This window comes from Podarcis vaucheri, assembly GCF_965113315.1.
Source record: "Podarcis vaucheri genome assembly, chromosome: 9".
NCBI lineage: Eukaryota > Metazoa > Chordata > Lepidosauria > Squamata > Lacertidae > Podarcis > Podarcis vaucheri.
The window spans coordinates 35605143-35625886 of record NC_138767.1 but is presented as its reverse complement, the minus strand read 5'-3'; positions in this window follow the sequence as shown (position 1 = coordinate 35625886).

Sequence of the window (20744 nt, the reverse complement as noted above, 5' to 3'; positions counted from 1 at the left end):
CCCAAGAACACATTGCATATATATATATATATATATATTCATATTCATGTGGAGCACAACTTTCAAAATATCTCTTGAAGACCCTTTGCAGAGGATTCAGAGTGTAATAGGTCAGCTATTTACCAACTCTGTTGGTAAATTGTAGAAATACCGTTTCATGTATTGAGCCTATTTCTCCTTTCACACAACCCATGTCATGTCACCCATTTTTAAAATAAAAGCCATGTTATTGTTTGCTCAGTCTTTTAAAGATATGCTGTACATTACAGGTGATGATGTTTTATAGATGCAAATAACATATGACTTGATCAAACATTGAGGCAGAAATGGAAGCCTAGGACAAAAAGCCAATTTCAACCTGCTAATGATATTTCACACATATGTATAGGGCAGCCATATGTCCTGTTTTACAGAGTATAGTGCTCTGTTTGCAGATGTGCTCTATTTAAAAGGCTGCCTGGTCCGAATCACACAAGGAGTAAGGAGACCTGAAGTTGCCCATCAGGAGTTAGCACCTGAACAGCAGGCTGAGAAGGGGCACCTGGTCAGTCTTCCCTGCTATTGTGAGATGCATTGCATTTCTATTTAGATTACTATAATTATTTCTATGTTTGCATCTGTAAATTTACATTAGCATATGAGAATTTCATGCAAATATACGCCTTTCTTTTCATCTTCACTTTTTCAAAGATGTATGTATCACCATTAATGGTATATTTCTGAGTGAATAAGGGGAACTATTTTAATCACCTAACTCTCTGAGAGTGCCTATATGGATAGTTTATTCTCTCTCTCACACACACAAAAGTTTGGCCTAGCCTGTCAGTTGTTGGTATGAGTAAAATTTCTGCCTAATTCTGGACACTGAACATGGTTTATGTTTTACTTGTGAGTCTGGGTGTTATGAACCTTAAGGGATTCTTGGGACTATTGCTGATTATAATTCAGCTAGAGTTATATACAGGAACACAAGCGGTCTCCTTTCCCACTTAAGAACCATTTGGCTGCATCGTCTAAAGCTGACTGTTGCCAAAGTGTCTAACTAAGCTGGTTAAATTGAACAGAATGCAAGTCCAAATGGAAAGTCAGTAATACAACTGAGAGTAAAACAGGGAATCGTCAACAAAAGAAATTATTTGACAATCAGCAGCCTTCCAATTCTTAGGAAGCATGCTGTTTTTGCTTTTTTCCAGCCTGCAATCTGCTGTGTGGTGCTGAGTTATACAGTGGAATTCAGGGTGCCAGACTTTGATATTCTTATCCTTGTGCAATACGGCCTGACTCAATACCAGACTCAGTGAAACCAATGATGTGCTTCTCAGCAGAACCAGGTATGTAAGAATTCATCCTCTGCAAAGAGATGATAGGGGGAAAATATCAAGACCAAAAAAGGTTTTTCATTTGGGGCTTTAAAGCAATTTTCTAAACCCAGTATCAGTGTAGAGATAAGCACATGAATGCTGCTGAGTTGTAGGAGGCAAAGGATAACCAAACCCTTATTGGGAGCTAAATGGGATTGGAAGAGTTATCCAGCCACCAAAAGGGGATGTGAAAAACATTTCTGCAAATTATATAGGTGGCAGGAGGCTCAATATGAGATTCAGGAGCTGTGGTTGTGACAGAGCAAATTACATGTGAATGAGTTTCAATATATATTTAAGTAACTTTTAAACAGCTCTTGTGAGGGAGGCAAGGAATAATCAAGTGAAGGAGGAAAGTGCAGCATTTTTCATATACATGCTTCCCTGTATTTAAATACAGTATAAGAGCATACTCTGCATACTACATGTAGGTAGGTAGGTAGGTAGGTAGGTAAAGAAAACATCTGAAGGTTCAAGCAGGAAAATATCCATGACAGCAACTTAAGTAGGCTTAGATGACACAAGGCTGGCTCTGTCAACGTGAGGTAATTGCCTTGGGTAATTGCCACTGACATCAGGCTCATGGGTTCTCTTCCTAATCCCTGGGGCAATTCCTCTCTGCTGAAGGACAGTGTCATATCCCTAGTACCAAAGTAAGATTATTTTTACTAGGGTTTATTATTATTATTTATTAAATTTGTATAGCACCTTTCATCTGTAAAGCAGTTCACAGCAACTACCAATCCAGTTGGCTTCTGTATATGAAATAAGGAGAGGTTGCCATCTTGTAGCAGGTCTCAGGCAGCAAAATATATTGGGACTGCCTTGAGGCAATATCAGACTAACCCTTGAAGCTTGTGTTATGTGGAGACCCAAAAGATTGTTTTACAGCCTTCAAACTCCAGAATGCTGCTGTTGTTGTTTATCTGAAGCAGTTTCGGCGGGGGGGTAGTAACTTCAGAAAATGTTACCCTTCAGGACCGAGCGAGATATCATTCCTAAATCTATCTTTGCATTTGATGTGTACCTTGCCCCATGCAAATAGTAGGTGTGGGTGTGTGGGTGTGTGGGTGTGGGTGTGCATGAGGGTGTGTGAGTGTGTATGTTAAGCCCTGTCTTTTGCAAACCTGATGAGTATCAGCTCCCCTGCTTGGGCTGTTCTTTCCATTAAAAATGAAAACAAATACATGTTAAAAGCAAAGGCATTACATATTTGACATCTTGATAGCCACTGTGAGAACAGGATGCTGGACCAAGTAGATCTTTGGCCTGACTCAGCAGGGCTCCTCTTAAGTTCACATGTAGCTTGACCCTTATTTTCCTCACTGTTTCTTTAGTAGTTCCTCTTTTCCAATATTTCTCTAGGAAAAAGGAAGCCACAAAAGCATTCCTTGTGGCCATTAACTTTGTTATACACCATGACAAGTCTAGCAGTTATCAACCCATCTACTTCTGGAAAAAACCACACGACGCTGCCTTTGACATTAGTGTTTAATCCTATTTTGTTCTTTAAGAAGATACTCAATGTGCACATGAAACCAGTAGGCTGATTGGGGATTTGGAAGTTTCTGAGGTTCAAACACATGTGGTCCCATTCTCTCACAGAGAGCCTTCTCCAAGCAAGCAATGTAGGAATTGTCATTGCTTTACTGAGAAAAGCAGAATTCTCTAGGCTAAATTGCAGCAACTTTTATGCTGGTATATGCCTTGAGTATAACAATGCACCCATACCCAAAAATTCAAGTAGGCTTAAATACTATGCACTGGTAGAAGTGATGAATTACTTACCATCCTGACCAACTGCCCTCAAGTAGTGTCACTAAAGTGAAGTCTAAACTTAATTTGTGAAGCCTGCGATGGATGCTCCCCCTTCCCCAATAAACCTTGCGTCCCCCAGGAGAGAAAATACTAGAAACGCCTTCAGACCTTAAAAACTGTATTAGATAAATACACTTTTCACAGTCCACAGGGGATTTAACAACCTGCTTGAAATTTTAAATCCTTAAATCAGCTTGTGCCTGCCGGCCATTTTGTATGGATAGTCTCAACTAGTTAAAAGTCATTGTTATGAAAAGAAACTCTGTGGTGGAAAAAAAAGGGGCAAAATCCCCCAGAACTGTCAGGTACACAGGTGACCACAATAAATATTGTGCCGCTAGCAGCAAGTGTGGTGTAGTGGTTAAGAGCAGTAGTCTCGTAATCTGGGGAACCAGGTTCGCGTCTCCGCTCCTCCACATGCAGCTGCTGGGTGACCTTGGGCCAATCACACTTCTCTGAAGTCTCTCAGCCCCACTCACCTCACAGAGTGTTTGTTGTGGGGGAGGAAGGGAAAAGAGAATGTTAGCCGCTGTGAGACTCCCTAAAGGGAGTGAAAGGCGGGATATCAAATCCAAACTCTTCTTCTTCTTCTTCAATTGTGGCATATGGCACTCTTGGGGGTATTAGGAGGAAGTAGGGTCATAACTAAGTGGCAGAGAGTCTCCAAGTAAGGTTGGGAAAACCCCACGCCTGAACCCTGGCAAGCCCCTGCCAGTCAGGATAGACCAGGCTTCCTCAACCTTGGCTCTCCAGATGTTTTTGGCCTACAACTCCCATGATCCCTAGTTAGCAGGACAAGTGGTCAGGGATGATGGGAATTGCAGTCTTAAAACATCTGGAGGGCCGAGGTTGCGGAAACCTGGAATAGACAATATGGAGTTACACAGACCAATGGTTTGAATTAATTTAAGACTATTTCCTATTATCCTGCCAGATAATGTGGCTAGCTACTCAGTTTGCATAATGTTTGCCACAGAAACAGAGAGGTATCTTTAAGTGTAAAAATGCGCTGACTTGAAGCAGTTATGACAGGAATATCACACGCATGCATGCACGCACACACACACACACCATATCCTAGACTTTTCTGGGAATTGCAGAGGATGTGGTATTGCTAAAATTAAACCTTTCTCTGCCAGGTACGAAATGTAATCTCCAGGAAAAGAATGGATTTATTGGGTGGCTGTTCATGAGCTGACATGGGATGTGGATGAACCAATGAAAACAAGTGGTTGTAAGAGTGACCCCCCCCCATCTACTGTAGTTACAGACATGCAGTGGTTCAGATTCCAATGTTTATTGGGTGAGCTATGCTGGCAAGCATCCTATCATAACTTATTAACATGGTTGGTCCAATATCCCCTAAACATTGTTTTAAAATCACAGAGTCATACCTCTGTGCTGGTATAATTCTGGTCCTGGATGAACACAAAGGTGAGGGTGTTGGGTAGCAAGGCTTTTGCACAGCTTAGGCTGGTGCAGCAGATCTGGCTATACCTTGAGAAGGTGGACCTGGCCATGTTCCCAAAGGCTTAGCTACATTAACGTTGGGTTACTGTAACACTTTTTGTGAGTCTCCCTTTGAAATGTATTCCAGGAAATGCAGAGGTTTGAGCCAATTTCTCATATCCTGTGACACCTTTATTATACAAATTGTACTGGTTTCTGGCCCATTTCCAGTGCAGCTCAGACTGATGGCTATGAATTTTAAAGGCCTAAATGCTTTGGGTCCAGGATCTATCCGTATTTTCCACTGACAGCCTGAGCAGGTGGGCAAGATTGTGTTGTAGAGGAGAGTTCTTCCACACTCATCTGTTGGTAAAGGTCTTGCCACACATCCCACCACTGCCAGGGATATAGCTGGTGAGTACCCAGGAGATACACACCTTTCTCAAGTTGCTCAGACTGTGGAATGCCTTACCCCAGGAACTGCAGCAGACACTTTTTTCAGTGTAAATTCCCAACTTTAAAAGTTTTATATTTGTGTGCCTATGGCATGACTAATTATGGAATATTTATTTCCCTCTTGGTTTCTATAAACTGTTTTATGTGCTGCTCCTTCTTGGGGAATTTTGAGCACTGTAATATTTTTAAATGTTTTTGCTGTTAGCTGGAAAGAACATATTGCTTTTGGACTAAGAGCATGGATAAAAATACTATTAAATAATTAAGTAATTATCACTATTTTTTCTAATCCAATAATTTCTCTTTCTGTTGGCAACAATAGGAAATTGCTGCTTTTATTTATCCATCCATCTGTCTATTACACTTTTCTAGTAAAGTTTCCACAGACTTTTAAAAGCCAAACCAAGTTTATACTAAAACAGAAGAGCAGATTATTTAAAAGCAAGAGAACTGTGTAAGAAAGCAGCCTTAAGAGAGGCAGCATTGTACAGTGGTTTGTGTTGGACTAGGACCTCAGAGAGCAGGGTTCAAATCCCCAACTCTACCCATTAAACGGAGGATGTATCCTGGAAAAAGAGGACATATGGCAAACCATCATAATGAAACTCAATGGGTGACCTTGAGCCAGTCACTGCCTCTCAGTCTAATCTATGTCACATGCTTGTTGTGAGGTTAAAACATATGACACTTTGAGCACTTTGCAGAAAAGATTGAATAGGAACGCGTAACTGTGTGTTACACACACACACACAAACATTTAAAAGTTATGATTTGGTATTGATGTTCTGGCAACTCACACATATGAGCATTTCACAGATCTCTGTGTGACCACGTAAGTGGTATCAGTTGCATGGGTAGGCAAGCTAAGGCCCAGGGGCCGGATCCGGCCCAATCGCCTTCTAAATCCGACCCGTGGACGGTCTGGGAATCAGCATGTTTTTACATGAGTAGAATGTGTGCTTTTATTTAAAATTCATCTCTGGGTTATTTGTGGGGCATAGGAATTCGTTTATCCCCCCCCCCAATAAAATATAATCCAGCCCCCCACAAGGTCTGAGGGACAGTGGACCAGCCCCCTGCTAAAAAAGTTTGCTGACCCCAGATGGTATAACAGCTAACATGGCTATAGAGCTGAGACTGAAGTACAGGTTAGGCTTTGCATCTGTGGGATGAGAAGTTGACCCTGTTAAAAGTCTGAAAAACACATACATTAAGATTTTCCTGGAATTTCAAAGGTGGAATTGATGTCTGATGGGACCACAACTTTGGGCCTGTCTAAAAAAAAAGCTCAGCCATTTCTGGGTTTCCCTAAAAAAGATGAACAATTTTGGGGTGTCCTGGTTTTCACTGTTTGAAATATGGCAGCCTTAAATAATGTATGACACACACATAATCATATGCATATATGTATTAGTTCATCACACATGATGATGTACATATGGTGGACTTTCTCCCTACATTCTTATGTCCATATAAGAAAACCTTTGTGTGTGAAGTGACCCATAATTTCACATTTCACTGCTTCCATGGCACGGAACGAACAAATCATGAGCAACGTTAGTACTTTTGGGTATAAACAGAGAGACAGATAGACAGGGAAGGAATTCATGCATAAATCTAGTCGTGTGTTGCTTGAGGGGCTGTATAAAAACAGTATTCGGATGAAACCCAAAAAGACAGAGATAATCACGTACAGTTCCTATAACTTTATTTGTTCTATCTACCTCTCTACCCTGGAATATTTCTTCCCTGACCTTTGTGATAAAATGCAATATTTGAAAGCCAAGCTTTAACTGTCTTTATACACAAAAAAGGATGAAAAGATATTAAAAATCAGTAAATTCTAATTAATATCCTTTGATTTAAAATGGTGTGCTTTCCTGAACTATAGAAATTGAAGTTCCCTGCAGGCACACTTATTATTTCCACAGCGTGTATCTTTCAAAAGAAAATAAAAAGAGATAACTCTTCATTTCATTATGAATATGATCCTGAGCTCTCTTTGTGCCTGGGATCAACTCAGCAAGGACAACATTAGAAAGGTAGAATGCAAGATCTGCATATAATACATTATAATAAGGGGACCACTACGGATAGTAGTGTTGTGCAAAAACCTGTCCTTCAATTTTTCTAAAGTTTTATTTCATTCTGAAAGAGGCTTCCATTTTTTCTGCCTTGTTGTCAAGGCATTTTAGAATTTATTTAGAATTTCAGTGTGTGGACTTTTGAGCTTACTTTATCATTGCAACGTGCCCACAGGTGATGTAATTTCCCTCCCAATACACATTTCTGCTGCAGTCTGCAGCCTCCTGAAGAGGCTGCCAAATATAGACCAGTGTTGAGAAATTTTGTATAATGATAGAAAGGACACTCACAAACAACCCTCGTTCACTCACCACAAAAGTGAGCATGACAAAAACTGCATCCCACCTATGGGAATGTCACTGAATTTTTTTCTCTCTTGGTAATTTTTGAATGTAATTTCTTTACTCACTAATTGATGCTGTGCTATGCCCAACAGCTCTCTAAGATGCAAACTCTACCACCTGATGTCCAGTTTAATTGGGGACAGAATCTGGTCTTCATGAAGATAATTAAGTGTTCTATTAGGGAGCTGTAATCCCTCAGGGCATGGCCCTAAGTGGGTGAATGGGCTGGGCAAAATACTGACATGAAACTGGCTCTGAAAATGTATGGCAAATGAATGGGGTTAGAGGACAGCCCCTTGAGGCGTTTGCATTTACAGCAACCTGAAGATAAACAGCAGCATTCTTTCAGTCCACTCATCAGTGTGCTCCACTCATTTTATTAGTAAACCATTCAGTGTTAATTGCTTCTTTATTATGCATGTGCCTATTCTGGCAAGCACAGACTGTATTTGCGCAAGGCACTGAACCAAACATGACCACCATTGTCTCTCAAAGAAGCTGGCAAACAACTGGGAACACACCATTTCGGTAAACTCTTGAGAGAGGAATCTGTTTGAATTCAGGGTATCATCCTCAAGACTGTTGACTGCCTGGTTGGAAGCCAAAATTTGTAGGCAGAACTCCCCAGACTGGCAGGAGGAGGGGGAATGACTGCTAATCCAGCCAGCTCATCTGTCCATTTCTGTGGTTGAATTTCAGGAAAGAATGATGTCTGAACTCTTTCTCTTTTCCCACTTCTCCCTCAATGTGTAATCACATTCCATTTCTTTTATCAAACATAGGTGCCAACTTCCTGGGGCCCTGGGTGCCCAAGCACCCACAAAATTCCCCATGAAGGGGCCAGGCATCCACAAATTTTGGTGCCAGGTCCACAGCCCCAAGCACCCACAGTCGTGGGGCCAAGCTGGCATTCCTGACCCCAAACCCTTTGGAGCTCACAACCAGATGAAAAGAAGGCAAACTGCTTCTGCACAGATCCCATCTCACATCTCCAAAAAGAATGGGCTCTCAGATGTATTTTCACTGACTACATCGTCCTCATAATGCTAAACACACAACTGAATACAGACCATTATTATTATCTCTCCACAGGTAAAAGTCCACCAGACTTAGGAATGAAAGCAGATTCTGTCAGTTTTGAATCTGGAGGCTCCAGTGGCATTGTATATCTCCCCTGTGAAACCTGGTGAAACACAAGCATCTGTGCCAGAACTAAATGCAGCCTGACGTGGTTCTCAGAAGCAGTACAAACAAGTACCAGTGGGAGGCAAACACAAACAAATCTGAGTGTAGGAGGATCTGTTTGATGGGTCATGTTGGGTTCAAATCTGCAATGGAAGAGGAATGTCACCCTGGTGAACTGCTTATGAGAATATTGTTCCACTATCATTTCTCTCTAGAGAATGTGTGTATAATATGTGGTGTGGGCTTTTTTTTCCAGAGTTGCTTGCTGTGCATGGATTAGATTGCATTAAATAAGAAATGATAGGCATTGTTGAGGCAACTTGAAGCCAGAGAGGTTCCAACTTGGGAAAACAGATACAGAACAGATTCTGCAAACCTCTCTCATGTGTAGAGAAATGTGAAATGTTCCAAACTAGAGTGTAGCCTCTGCATCATGGAATGATAGATAAAGTAGACTACCTTCCAGATGTTTAAGATCTGTAGTGCTAAATAAATATTTGTATACTGCATTGGCAGAGTATGCAGAGGAAACTACAGCAAATGCTGAAAGGGTGTGGCATCTTTTAGTGAACTGGATAATATCTTGTCATCTAGGGCTCAGGATTTATAGCCAGGTGGAGAAGAAGACAGGTGAGCAAATGCCAATTGAATTTGGGCATGGTTATAGCATGTGTTGGCAACGGACTAGCAGGAATGGGGGGGGGGGCAAGCATACCCAGAATTATTTTTAAAATCCATTATTCTATTACTCAATCTCTCTTGATAGGAATCCTACCCTTCTTTGGTTCCTATCCACTATTACTTTTGTGTCCATGTCCCATCTACTCACTCTTTCACAAATATAATTATAGATCAATCTTTTTATTACAAAATGTTTGATTCCAAATTACAGGCAGTAAAGCAACTTACAATGTTCCTGGGGTATTCAAGCACATGCAGAAGAGTTTTTAGTAGGCAACAGTAGGAAGAAGCATACATGAAGACATTCCTTTCTATTATACTTGATCTTAAGCCATGCACACATTGACATTTACTCTGGTTCCAGTGTGTTCCTACCACTGGTGTTTGAAGCCATGTACATATAGCATTACCCACAACCCATATCTACCCTACACTTTCTTGAGATGCTGTTTGATGCACTTCCCCTTAAACCTGATTCCATCTGATTTGAAAACATAAACCACATTCATTTTGCAGTTAAACTGAGGTGTGTACATTTGAGACAGCTTTTGCATAAAAGCAAATGACAGCACATATGACAGCTTCATGAATAGGAGTTTTCAGGCTTAACATCGTGTAAATACTTCCCTGTCCCCTCTGGTGTGTACAGCAATGTACAAATGCAGCTTGAAACACAGTGGGGGGGGGGATGACCTTGCTGGGTTCTAAGATGCAGATATGTACATAGCCTTAGCCAAAAGGCTGAGAATTACAGATACCCCCTATCATAATCAGCCCTGAAACAGTCAAAGGGTAAATTCTTATACAGTGGTACCTTGGTTTAAGAACAGTCTGGTTTAAGAATGATTTGGTTTATGAACTCCGCAAAACCAGAAGTAGTGTCCCGGTTTGCAAACTTTACCTCGGTCTACAAACGGAAACCGAATGGTGGAAGAGCACTGGCGGCAGGAGGCCTCATTAGGGAAAGCACACCTCAGTTTAAGAACGGTTTTGGTTTAAGAACGGACTTCCGGAATGGATTAAGTTCGTGAACCGAGGTACCACTGTATTCACTCTCTTGGTTAAAATTATGCCTTCAGTCAGAAGGTAAATTTACGATACACACCCAGTGCCTGAGCCAAAGCCTACCTACGTCTGTATTCAATAAAGTTGTGGCCAATTTTCAATCCCATAAAGTTGTTGTGTCAATTTGTTATCTTGTCAATACATTAACCTTCCAACTGTGGGGAGTATGCTGTGCTTGGATCTGCAACTAGTCATGTAGTGTGGTATAATGTTATGAAATGCTTGCTGGACTTTGAATTATAGTGGGACATTATACCATGGAGTCAGTATCAAAATCTATCTGAACATACCATTCCAGACAGATGGCTAAGCCCTCCTTCCCAAAATGTCAGGCTTTTCGGGACTTAACATGGCTCTAATTCAGCTTTGCTATCCTCTCCAGCAGTAGTCTAAAATACAGAGTACTAGCAAGAGTTACACTTTGTAATTCTGCTGTTGGTGCAAATTCAGTTCTGAGCTCAGCCAATTCCCTTTGCTTGTGAAGCTTTCTAGCTGTACTATGCACTACTGCACACTATACTATGCACTACTGCACTAAGATAGACTAAGATCCCCTATGGAGGTTGCGATTGGCACTCGTCAGCATGCAGATACTACATGAAGAAAGTTGTCAGGGGGTTGAAGTAGGAGCTCTAGGAGTGATGCCTCACTGTACTTCTATTGGAACTTGCCAATGAATGAAGTGCTGCAACAGCATCATTTCAGATATCCAAAGAGCAGAATTGGAACTACTAGCTCATCAGGGACAAGGAGACACTGGGGACAAGGCAGTTTCATATGACCCTATAAAGCTGCTGATGCTGAACCTGCTCTTACTTCTCAGTCTGAGCAGTTGTTGCTCAGGCAAGAGGCTAAGCTGTTCCATCTCAGACTGAGACTCACCTGCTTGCCCACATGGCATGTTGCTTGGCTGCTACCATCCCCACAGCTCTGATGCTAGACATGGGAAGGTTGTACAAGAATAATCTCTAAAATAGGCCTGGTGACACACACAAGCTTACACAGAAGCCTATTAACACACTATCAGGTCTATGCACCACAGCATGAGCACTCTTTTCTATGACTATCTTATAAAAAGTAAAAACTTTCAGTACACATGAATGGTGATCGTGATAGAACTCCATGCTGTTTACTCTCTTAGGATGCATGGGTGATTCTGTCATCATCATTTCAGTGCTTTAGATCTCAGAAAGTTACCCCTCTAGGATTATTGATGTTGAAATTGCTTCTGCAATTTTGGGGGTTGCATGTGTCAGAGTCAATACTTGAATATGTCACCATAATATCTATCTGGTATTCCACTGATATATTAATAGGCCAAAGCAAATCTTGACACTTAAGTGAGGATCCATCCAGTAATGAGAAGATTAGGATTTCTCATAAGGTATACATTTTATTTCATAATAGCATGGTTTTCTGAGGCTATGATTCTGTGATAACACCTGCTGGGACACTGTCTCCTTGTAGCAGCATTCACCTTCGCTCCTTATGTGATGATTATACACCAGCCACTGGTAATGCAATAATCTGGAAATTGAAAAGACTCTGCTGGGATTCAGATACATTGCAGAACACTGCTTTAGTAAATGGATTCGAAAGAGTTAAAATGAGCTCAGTCTCTTCATATTATAGGCTCTTATTTTACAAGGATACTGGTAGTTTTAAGGTTTTTTTCTGAAATGAGGGCACTCCACAGTGCAGACTCTTCTCAGTGTGCTGTTCTGACTGAGTAGAACTGTTGTTACACTGAGAAATCCCTTTACATAGAAATATGCAAATCAGCTCTGAGGAGGGTTTGGTGCAAGCTGTCTCTAAAGGGAGTGTTATTGTTGTCTTCCAAGGGGTTTCTAAGGGCTTGTTGGGAGTGAAGAGAAGTGCATTTGTTTGTTTGCATTTCTTATGTTTAAGGCAACTGGTACAAAGTAGGTCAAATGCCAAAAATAAAAGCAGAAAGACTGTAGTAGGACGGATGCAAAAAGACTGCAAAGGAGAAATAAGCACCCATGAAGTTCTATCTGCCAGCCTGTTTTATCTTAAACCCCAAAGTGACTCTGATCGTAACATTTATAAGAAGGTTCCCAGAACTTGTCTGTCTTTCCTTCTTTCTGTCTTTCCTTCTCCTTCACATTTACAGCCTCTGTTTGGGGAAACCTTTACAATCCTAAAATAATCTTGTCTATAAACCATCCAGCTTCGCCTGTTGAATGGATACCATAGCCCTCTTCAGGTGTTAATTCTGGGTAGAATGAAAGGGCATTTCCAGATGACATGTTCATTGAGCATTCATTCTGGTTTGTTTTCAGGGAGATGAGGTCGCATTGGCTATTTAATGAGTATTCCTTCTGAATTGTTTGTGGGGAAGTTAGATGATGTTGTGTCAAAACAAGTGTTACCACACACTTTCCATTCCATCACTTTTCTTATTACAAGAAGTCCAGAACTGGGTTTAATGTGCAAGAGCTCCAAATCAGCTTTAATTGGATAACCTGAATTTTCTGGTATGTGGTTGAATCCCACCTGAAAATAGCAACAATCTGGAGCTGCAGCAAGGCATTTTTATTATTAAGTTAAATAAAATAAAACGACTCTCGCAGGTCAGTTATGCCTTAATTGCTGAACAATCCTGGGTATGGAGCTCAGTTTAAATTCACAAAGTACATCAGTGGGCCAAGAGGATTATAGCAGCAGGTGTTGAGATCCAAATATTTGGTAAATAGCTTTGTCTCCTCTTACTTTTAAATAGTTGCTACATCAATATAAATCATTTTGCAATGGAACAACATACTTACAGCAAAGTTTTCATAATCTCATATAAATCCTTACCCATTGCCATAGCAGGTGATTTTCCTTTAACGTTTTAAGCACTTGCTAAAACCATGGTTGTTTAAGCAAGACTACACAGATATGTTTTGCTAACGTGTGTGTGTGTTAGGAGTCGTGAGAACCAGAGTTTGTGGATGCCAGATTTCCTTAAATTCCTGGATCCAGTAAATGTTAGAATTGAATTGATGCTTGCAGTATTAAAGTGGCTGCCAGACACTGGATTTAGCAAAGCGTTAAAATACAGGTCTAAAAAATACAACAAAATGCTCAACAATTGGTTTTTACTTTTTGAAATATGGCAACCCTAATTTCCCACCATTTTTTACATCAACAAACACAAACCAACTTTCATGGGGCTCCCAGACAGTGTCCCAAGCACTGAGCAGACACAGACCTTCTTAGCTTCAACAAGGTGGTTGCATCATGTGAACTCATTCCAAAAATGATCTAGCATGCAGTTCCCATCTGGACATGTGTTTTGCTGCACAGATAATATATGCAAATAGACCTGAAGTAGTACAATCCAGGAATGATTTTGGCCATCCAAAACTATTCTTAGTACTCCCCCCCACACTCTGCTAAATTCTGAAGAACTAAGGAACTGAGCCAGAGAAAAATGTCATTCTCTCAGTAATGGCCATCCTTTTTTATGAGTCCGTAGACAACTGCAGAAACAAAGACAGGAGCACATAGATTGCTAAAGTTAAACTGAAGGACACAGAATGCAAATTTCTCTGGGCCTCAGCAAACAGATGGTGACAATGGAAAGTCTGTGACTATACGTTAAAAAAAAAAAAGACACAAAGGAGGATAAAAGAAGAGAGGAACAAAGTTGTGACTTACTTTCTTTACTGCATCCAAGTTGTTGTGTTTTGTGCTTTTGACAACAATACAAGTTGAGGAGCAGGATTTAGCAAACTGAAAATAAAGATATTAACTTTCCTCTCTCTTCCGTATTGCTCACCAGTATTTTACAATCAAGCAAACAAATTTATTGTATAGTCACAGACCTGTGAAAATGCTCATATTTAACAAACATTTACTTGGAAGTAACTTTCACTTATTTCAATGGAACTTCACTTCAACCATGTGTCTTTGAAATGCAGCCTAAGGTGGATAATTGGGTTCTTAATGGCAGATTCACGGTAACTGAAGCTATTATAGACTTCAGCCTCTCTACATCTTAAATTCAGAATGTATTTACTCAGCAGGCTTTATACATTAAATACAATGACTTGTATCCCACCTTCCCTTTCACAAATGGAGAACGGACTAGAATTCCTATTTATAGAATGGGTTTCTTACCTGCCCTTCCCAATGTATCCTGAAAATCTGCTCCTGAGGGTTTGGGGAGCCTTGGAGATGGTATGGGATGGGGGATGCAGGTGGTGCTGTGGTCTAAACCACTGAGCCTCTTCGGCTTGTCTATTGGAAGGTTGGCAGTTTGAATCACACAGATTCCCATTACTCTGTTCCAGCTTCTACCAAACTAGCAGTTCAAAAGCATACCAGTGCAAGTAGATAAATAGGGACCACTGTGGCGGGAAAGTAAACAGTGTTTCTGTGCTCTCTGGCACTCATCAAGGTCCTCCGTACATCAGTAGCAGTTTAGTCATGCTGGCCACATGACCCAGAAAGCTGTCTGTGGACAAACACCAGTTCCCTTGGCCTGAAAAGCGAGATGAGTGCCACACCCCGTAGTTGCATTTAACTGGACTTAACCATCCAGGGTCCTTTACCTTTACATGTAGGTTGAGGGGGAACTGGTGACAAAACCCACCATTGTACAGTGGTACCTCGGGTTAAGAACTTAATTTGTTCTGGAGGTCTGTTTTTAACCTGAAACTGTTCTTAACCTGAGGTATCAATTTAGCTAATGGGGCCTCCTGCTGCCGCCTCCGTGCTACCACCGCACGATTTCTGTTCTCATCCTGAAGCAAAGTTCTTAACCCTAGGTACTATTTCTGGGTTAGCGGAGACTGTAACCTGCGGAGTCTGTAACCTGAAGTGTCTGTAACCCGAGGTACCACTCTATGGCCAGAAGAGGAACTCAGGGTCCAAGCCATCTACTTTAAGAAGAAGCTTACATTTCATTTATCTTACAGATTTTCATATGAACCACATTCATTTTTATAACTACAGAGATTTTATTAACAGCTGGTTTTACAAATGCAATATGGGATTCAGACTGTTAAAAGAAGATGATATTATGTGTAATAAAACTGCATATATGTCTCCCACTTGTGTAATTGATAAGAACAGATTTCCATCACCACCATCTCCAAGTTGCTTGGCACATGCTGCCTTTCATTTGAATGTGCAGGAGCTTAGCTAAGTTATTTCAGGGTCAGCCAAAGCTAATCCTCTTAGAATGGTGTTGCCCAGTTGGGTATGATCCACCAAGCAGTATATGTTTATATGCTTTTATGAGGGAGACATGTGGTTGGCATACCTAAAGGAACTGTGGGAAACAGGCCAATGAAGAAAACCTCATTGGAGCCAGACAAACAACAGAACAGTGAGGGAAGGACAACAGCTACTAGACCCAGAAGTTTAACATCAAATGCAATGGGAGACAGAAACCTGGAGGAAATGTGGAGCATGAGTGAAGAAGCTTGAGGCTTTGGCTCACCACTCACCCCTTAAAATGGGCCTCTAGCAAAATTCTTTGCCGACCAGAGAGAACACCATGATCTAAGCAAAGTTAAACACTTTTATGCCATTGATTTCCATGGGGGGGGATTAATCTCCCTCTGAAACCAGTGAGACTTAAAACTGGTTAACTTTGGCTCAGCTGTGCCATATAGCAAAATTTCTCCTAAGGTAAAAAACTAAAGCTAGTTCTGCCACACAACCTCATTTAATTGAAAAAGAGGGGGAAATGCATGATCTCTGTTGAGGTCATTCTATTATTTTTGGCATTACTTTCAGGAAGAACAAGAAAAGGCAACATTTATACTGTGTTTCTATTTAAAACATTGCAACATGAGATGGGAAAATGCATATGAGATCATCTAGTCCAAGTTTCAGAACACTTTGAGGGAGCAGAGAGTGGAGAGAACAGCTCATGTCAGTCCTCTGTGTCCCTTCTGGCTGTATCCAAAAAGAAGCATTAATAGACTCTGAAGGGAGCCTCACCCAGACATTCTCAGCTTGAGGGAGGTTATCCTTGATGTGGGTATTCTGAGGATAAAGGAAGTCAAAACCCAAAAAAAAAAAAAAAAATCCATAAAGAGGGCAGGGAATGGCTTCAAGAGACATGGAAAATTCTCCTAATTTGATGGGAGAATTCCCACTTTCTTCCATGGAAAGAAGGAAAGTAAAATAGTGGTTTTAGTTTGCTGAAACATCTCATTGGTCCTGTTCTGCCTCTTTATTTCTTTTTGTCTTCATTGTTCTGCCTCACAGCATACTAGGAGACAGAAACACTGGAAAAATTGGTAACTGGGTGAGTGAGATACCAAAGTCAGACGAGGCGTGTAGACATGAATAGGTGCCAAAGAGTAAGGCTACTTGAAAGTAATTTAGATGCACTGCCAATGTAAATATAAAGGGTTGTGTGCTCTTTTGACTCTGTTGTCATATAAAATGGCAAAAACCCCAAACCCAAAAACATTTAAACTTTAATGAGAAGGACAAAAAGTCCTTTAAAGACCTTCAAGTTAAAAATAGCAGAGTTTTCAACCAAAGTGATATTTTGCTCCTCTTGCCTCTGTAATCTTTTGTTTCTGCTTTTTTTTATTTTAAGAAAGCCACATTCCTTTCAACCGCTAGAAGCAGGACAAATCACATGGGAAAGAAAACCAAGATTGAGTGACTTCTCTAAGACTTAACGGAAAACACAGCAGCAGCAGAAGCTTTAAGGCAGAACCAGGCTTGGAAGAGGAGCACCCATGCTGTAGGGTTGGTGGGAGTTGTGTATGTGTTGGCAAATGGTTCAGAAACCATCTGCTTTTTTGAAAGGCAAAAAACTCTGTTCGCTGCAGCCCTTCTCCTCCTTCTTTCCTTCTTTGTTGCAAGTGTTTGCCAAGATTCCATTATAAAAGCACAGTCTCGAGCATCTGGAGCCCGACATTTATAGTAAACAAAATATGCTGCTCACTTTGGAACCGCAGAGCAGGGCAAGGAAGTGATTGTGCGCCATATAAAAAGAAGAAGAAAGGTAAACTGTTCTGGAGAGGAAGGCTCTCCCCCACCCCCACATCCCCACTGTAAACTATTTTGATATAGCGTGTTCTCACTAAAAGAGAGCACGTGTTGCGGATGGGGCCGAACAACACTCCACTTGGTTGCCAGGCAGTATTAGATTCAAGGGGCCTGGAGCAGATTGGAGGATGGTGTTACTGGGGTAAATTTGATGTTGCCAATTTAGGGGTGGGATCAGTGGTTATTTAAGCAAGGTCCACAGCTTTCTCTTTCTCTTTCGCTGTGGACATCGGATCACATGGAGCACTTGGACTGTCTGGAGGACAGTGATGCAAACTTCTCATTGTCTGGTTACATTTCTTTATTTCCCCCTTCTTTTAATCCTCTTTAGTCCCTTAAATAATTTAATTCCCCTTTTTCCTGTTCAATTTCCCACCCCACCCCTTACCCTGCCCTGTGGGAAGATTCTCCCTGTATCTGTGGCTTGCCTTTCTTTCGCAAAAAGGTTTCCCCCATTTCTCCTGTTGTAAATTGTGGGGCTAGTCAGGGCTGTTCCCAGCTTAGCTGGAATCACTTTCATTTATAGCACCCCCGAAGGTTGGCTTTATTTGAGTGTGTGCAGCGCTGTTGGCCAAATTTTAATCTAGCCTTGGGCGGGAGCACTATTTTGAGTTCCTTTAATATTGCTATGAGACTAAGATTCTCAAGAGCAGAGGCATGGAGGCCTATTCGGCCTGGGCATAACTTCCGAGCCTAAGTATGCTACAGGTAGCAGTTAATTGTTAAGTCTCTGACCTCTCTATAAGAATGTACCTGCTTGCAGGCTCAGTTGCTGCTAATGTATATCTGAGGCAGACAGAGGGCGGCAGAGGCTCTCTGTGCCTCCAATGACTATGAGCACTCTGTATATGCTCTTGAACTATGCTGTTTCTGAACAAGTTTATTTTCTTTAAGTTTGTTTTGCCCTGATAGTGGCGACTGCCATTTTAGAGGCGAGCCATTGTGGTTTAGTGGCTAAAGTGTAGGACTAGGACCTGGGAGACAGGGTTCATATCCCCCTCTTAGCCATTGTTATAACAAAACAAAACAAACTGCTCCTTTTGGGCTATTCTGTTGCTGGGTAGTTCGGCCCATTTGTGATAAAAGAACTTTGGGTTTCTTGAAGGGGTGCTTCCCTCTAAAAGGGCAAGCAGGGGTACCTGGACAAGCTGTGGGCTGCCTCAACTCTGCTATTTCACTGGAAACATTTATGCCTGGCCTGGCAGGTGATCCTAGGGCTTTGCCCTAGAATTCGATGGCCTGGAAGCGTTTCCAGCCTGAATAGTGTCCCCATGTGGTCCATGAAGCATTGGTTTCACCAGTTCCTTACATTGTTTAGTTTTTGCGGACTATGACTGGGCTTTTGCAAATGCCTCAAGAGCTTGCCTCTCCTGCAGGGGATGACTTGTGGACTTCCCAGGTGTCTTCTTCCAGAAGGAAACATCTTTGAAGGCTGCAATCCAGGAGGAGGGCAAAGAGGAGCAGGGATCATGATTCAGACATCACCTTGGACCTCTACAGGGGTCAGGGTGAGGCTGTCCCGGGTCTTTAGGGATCATCCTGGATAGCTCAGCTGGTCAGCGCATAGTGCCGGTAATGCCTAGATTGCAGGATTGGTCCCTATATGGGACAGCTGCATGCTCCCCCATTGCTCTACCTGGACACTTAGGCATAGGCGCCGACTCCATGGGGCTTGAGGGGGCTTGAGCCCCCTCAAAAAAATTTTTGGGGGGGCTCAGCCCCCCCAATAATCTCGGGCGCCCTTGCTGCCGTCCCCCGCCTCCTCCCCACCTGCTCCCTCCCCAGCCAGCCAGCCAGCCGCGCGCCCTAGCTGGAGAGCCCCGGCCGTCCCCCGCGAGAACAGGGGAATCCCCGGGGGCGGGGGCTTCTGCCTCTAGCCCCAGGTTTCCCGCATATCAGCTGTTCCGGAGCTGATTAATAGGCAGCAGCACGCTCTCCCCTATTCGCTCACGAGGGGGCGGCGCCACTTCATTTGCATATTCATGAGCTTATTTGCATATTCATGAGCTTATTTACATTTCACGAGCTTTCCCGGCCCCCCCAATATTTTTTATAAGTCCGCGTCCCTGCACTTAGGTCCAGTGTCGAGGGCCTTTTGGTGGTTCCCTCACTGCGAGGGATGTAACAGGCGCCACGTTTGCAATATGCAAGCGGGAGAAAGCACCTTTGTGTGCCCGCACTGCAGTTTGCTCTGTGCGTTGCAGGGCACAGCGCTGCACGGGCTGCATTTGCATTGCATTGCGTGAGAGATTTGCATTGCACAGAGGTTGTGCGCATTGCACAGAGGGTGTGAGTGCATTGCACAGAGGGTGTGAGTGCATTGCACAGAGGGTGTGTGTGCATTGCACAGAGTGTGTGTGCATTGCACGGAGGGTGTAGTGGCATTTGCACAGAGTGTGTGGTTTGGTTTTTGTTTTTGCATTGCACAGAGAGTGCATTGCACCGAGTGTGTAGTTGCATTGAACAGAGGGTGTGTGCAGTGCACGGAGTGTGTAGTTGCATTGCATGGAGGGTAGTTGCATTGCACGGAGTGCGTTTTTGCATTGCACGGAGTGTGTAGTTGCATTGCACGGAGTGTGTAATTGCATTGCATGAAGTGTGTAGTTGCATTGCATGGAGTGTGTAGTTGCATTGCACAGAGTGGGTAGTTGCATTGCATGGAGGGTAGTTGCATTGCATGGAGTGCGTTTTTGCATTGCACGGAGTGCGTTTTTGCACTGAGTGTGTAGTTGCATTGAACGGAGTGTGTAGCTGCATCGCACGGAGTATAGTTGCATTGCATGGATTGTGTGAGCACTGCACGGAGTGTGTTTTTGCATTGCACAGTGTGTGTCTGAAAAGGAAGCTGGCTTGGCGGCAGTTTTGTCGGGACTTTTTTAGCGGTTCTGGCCAGCGTCGGCCCTGTAAATTTACGTATTATGATGGCAGCACAAGATGCCCCCTGCCCAAGCGGGGCTGGAAGCTGGCAAGCAATACCTCAATACTTTTGCCCATATTCCCATTTTATTTAGGGATCCAGTTGGATATCGTTGCTAAAACATACCACTTGCCTATGGAGAAGCTGTCTGCCTTGAAGGAAGTTATTTTGTAATACTTCCTCTGTAGCAAGTGATGCTTCATCAGATCCGATCTTGCTGGGTCACTTAATTAATCTTGCATGCAGAGTGGTTGCCCCAGGCCGCCCCTTCCCTTCCCACTAGGCCAGGCTGCCTGCGGCCTGAGGTCCCCTTACCTTTCTCATGCAATGGTTGCAATTCCTATATGTATGCAA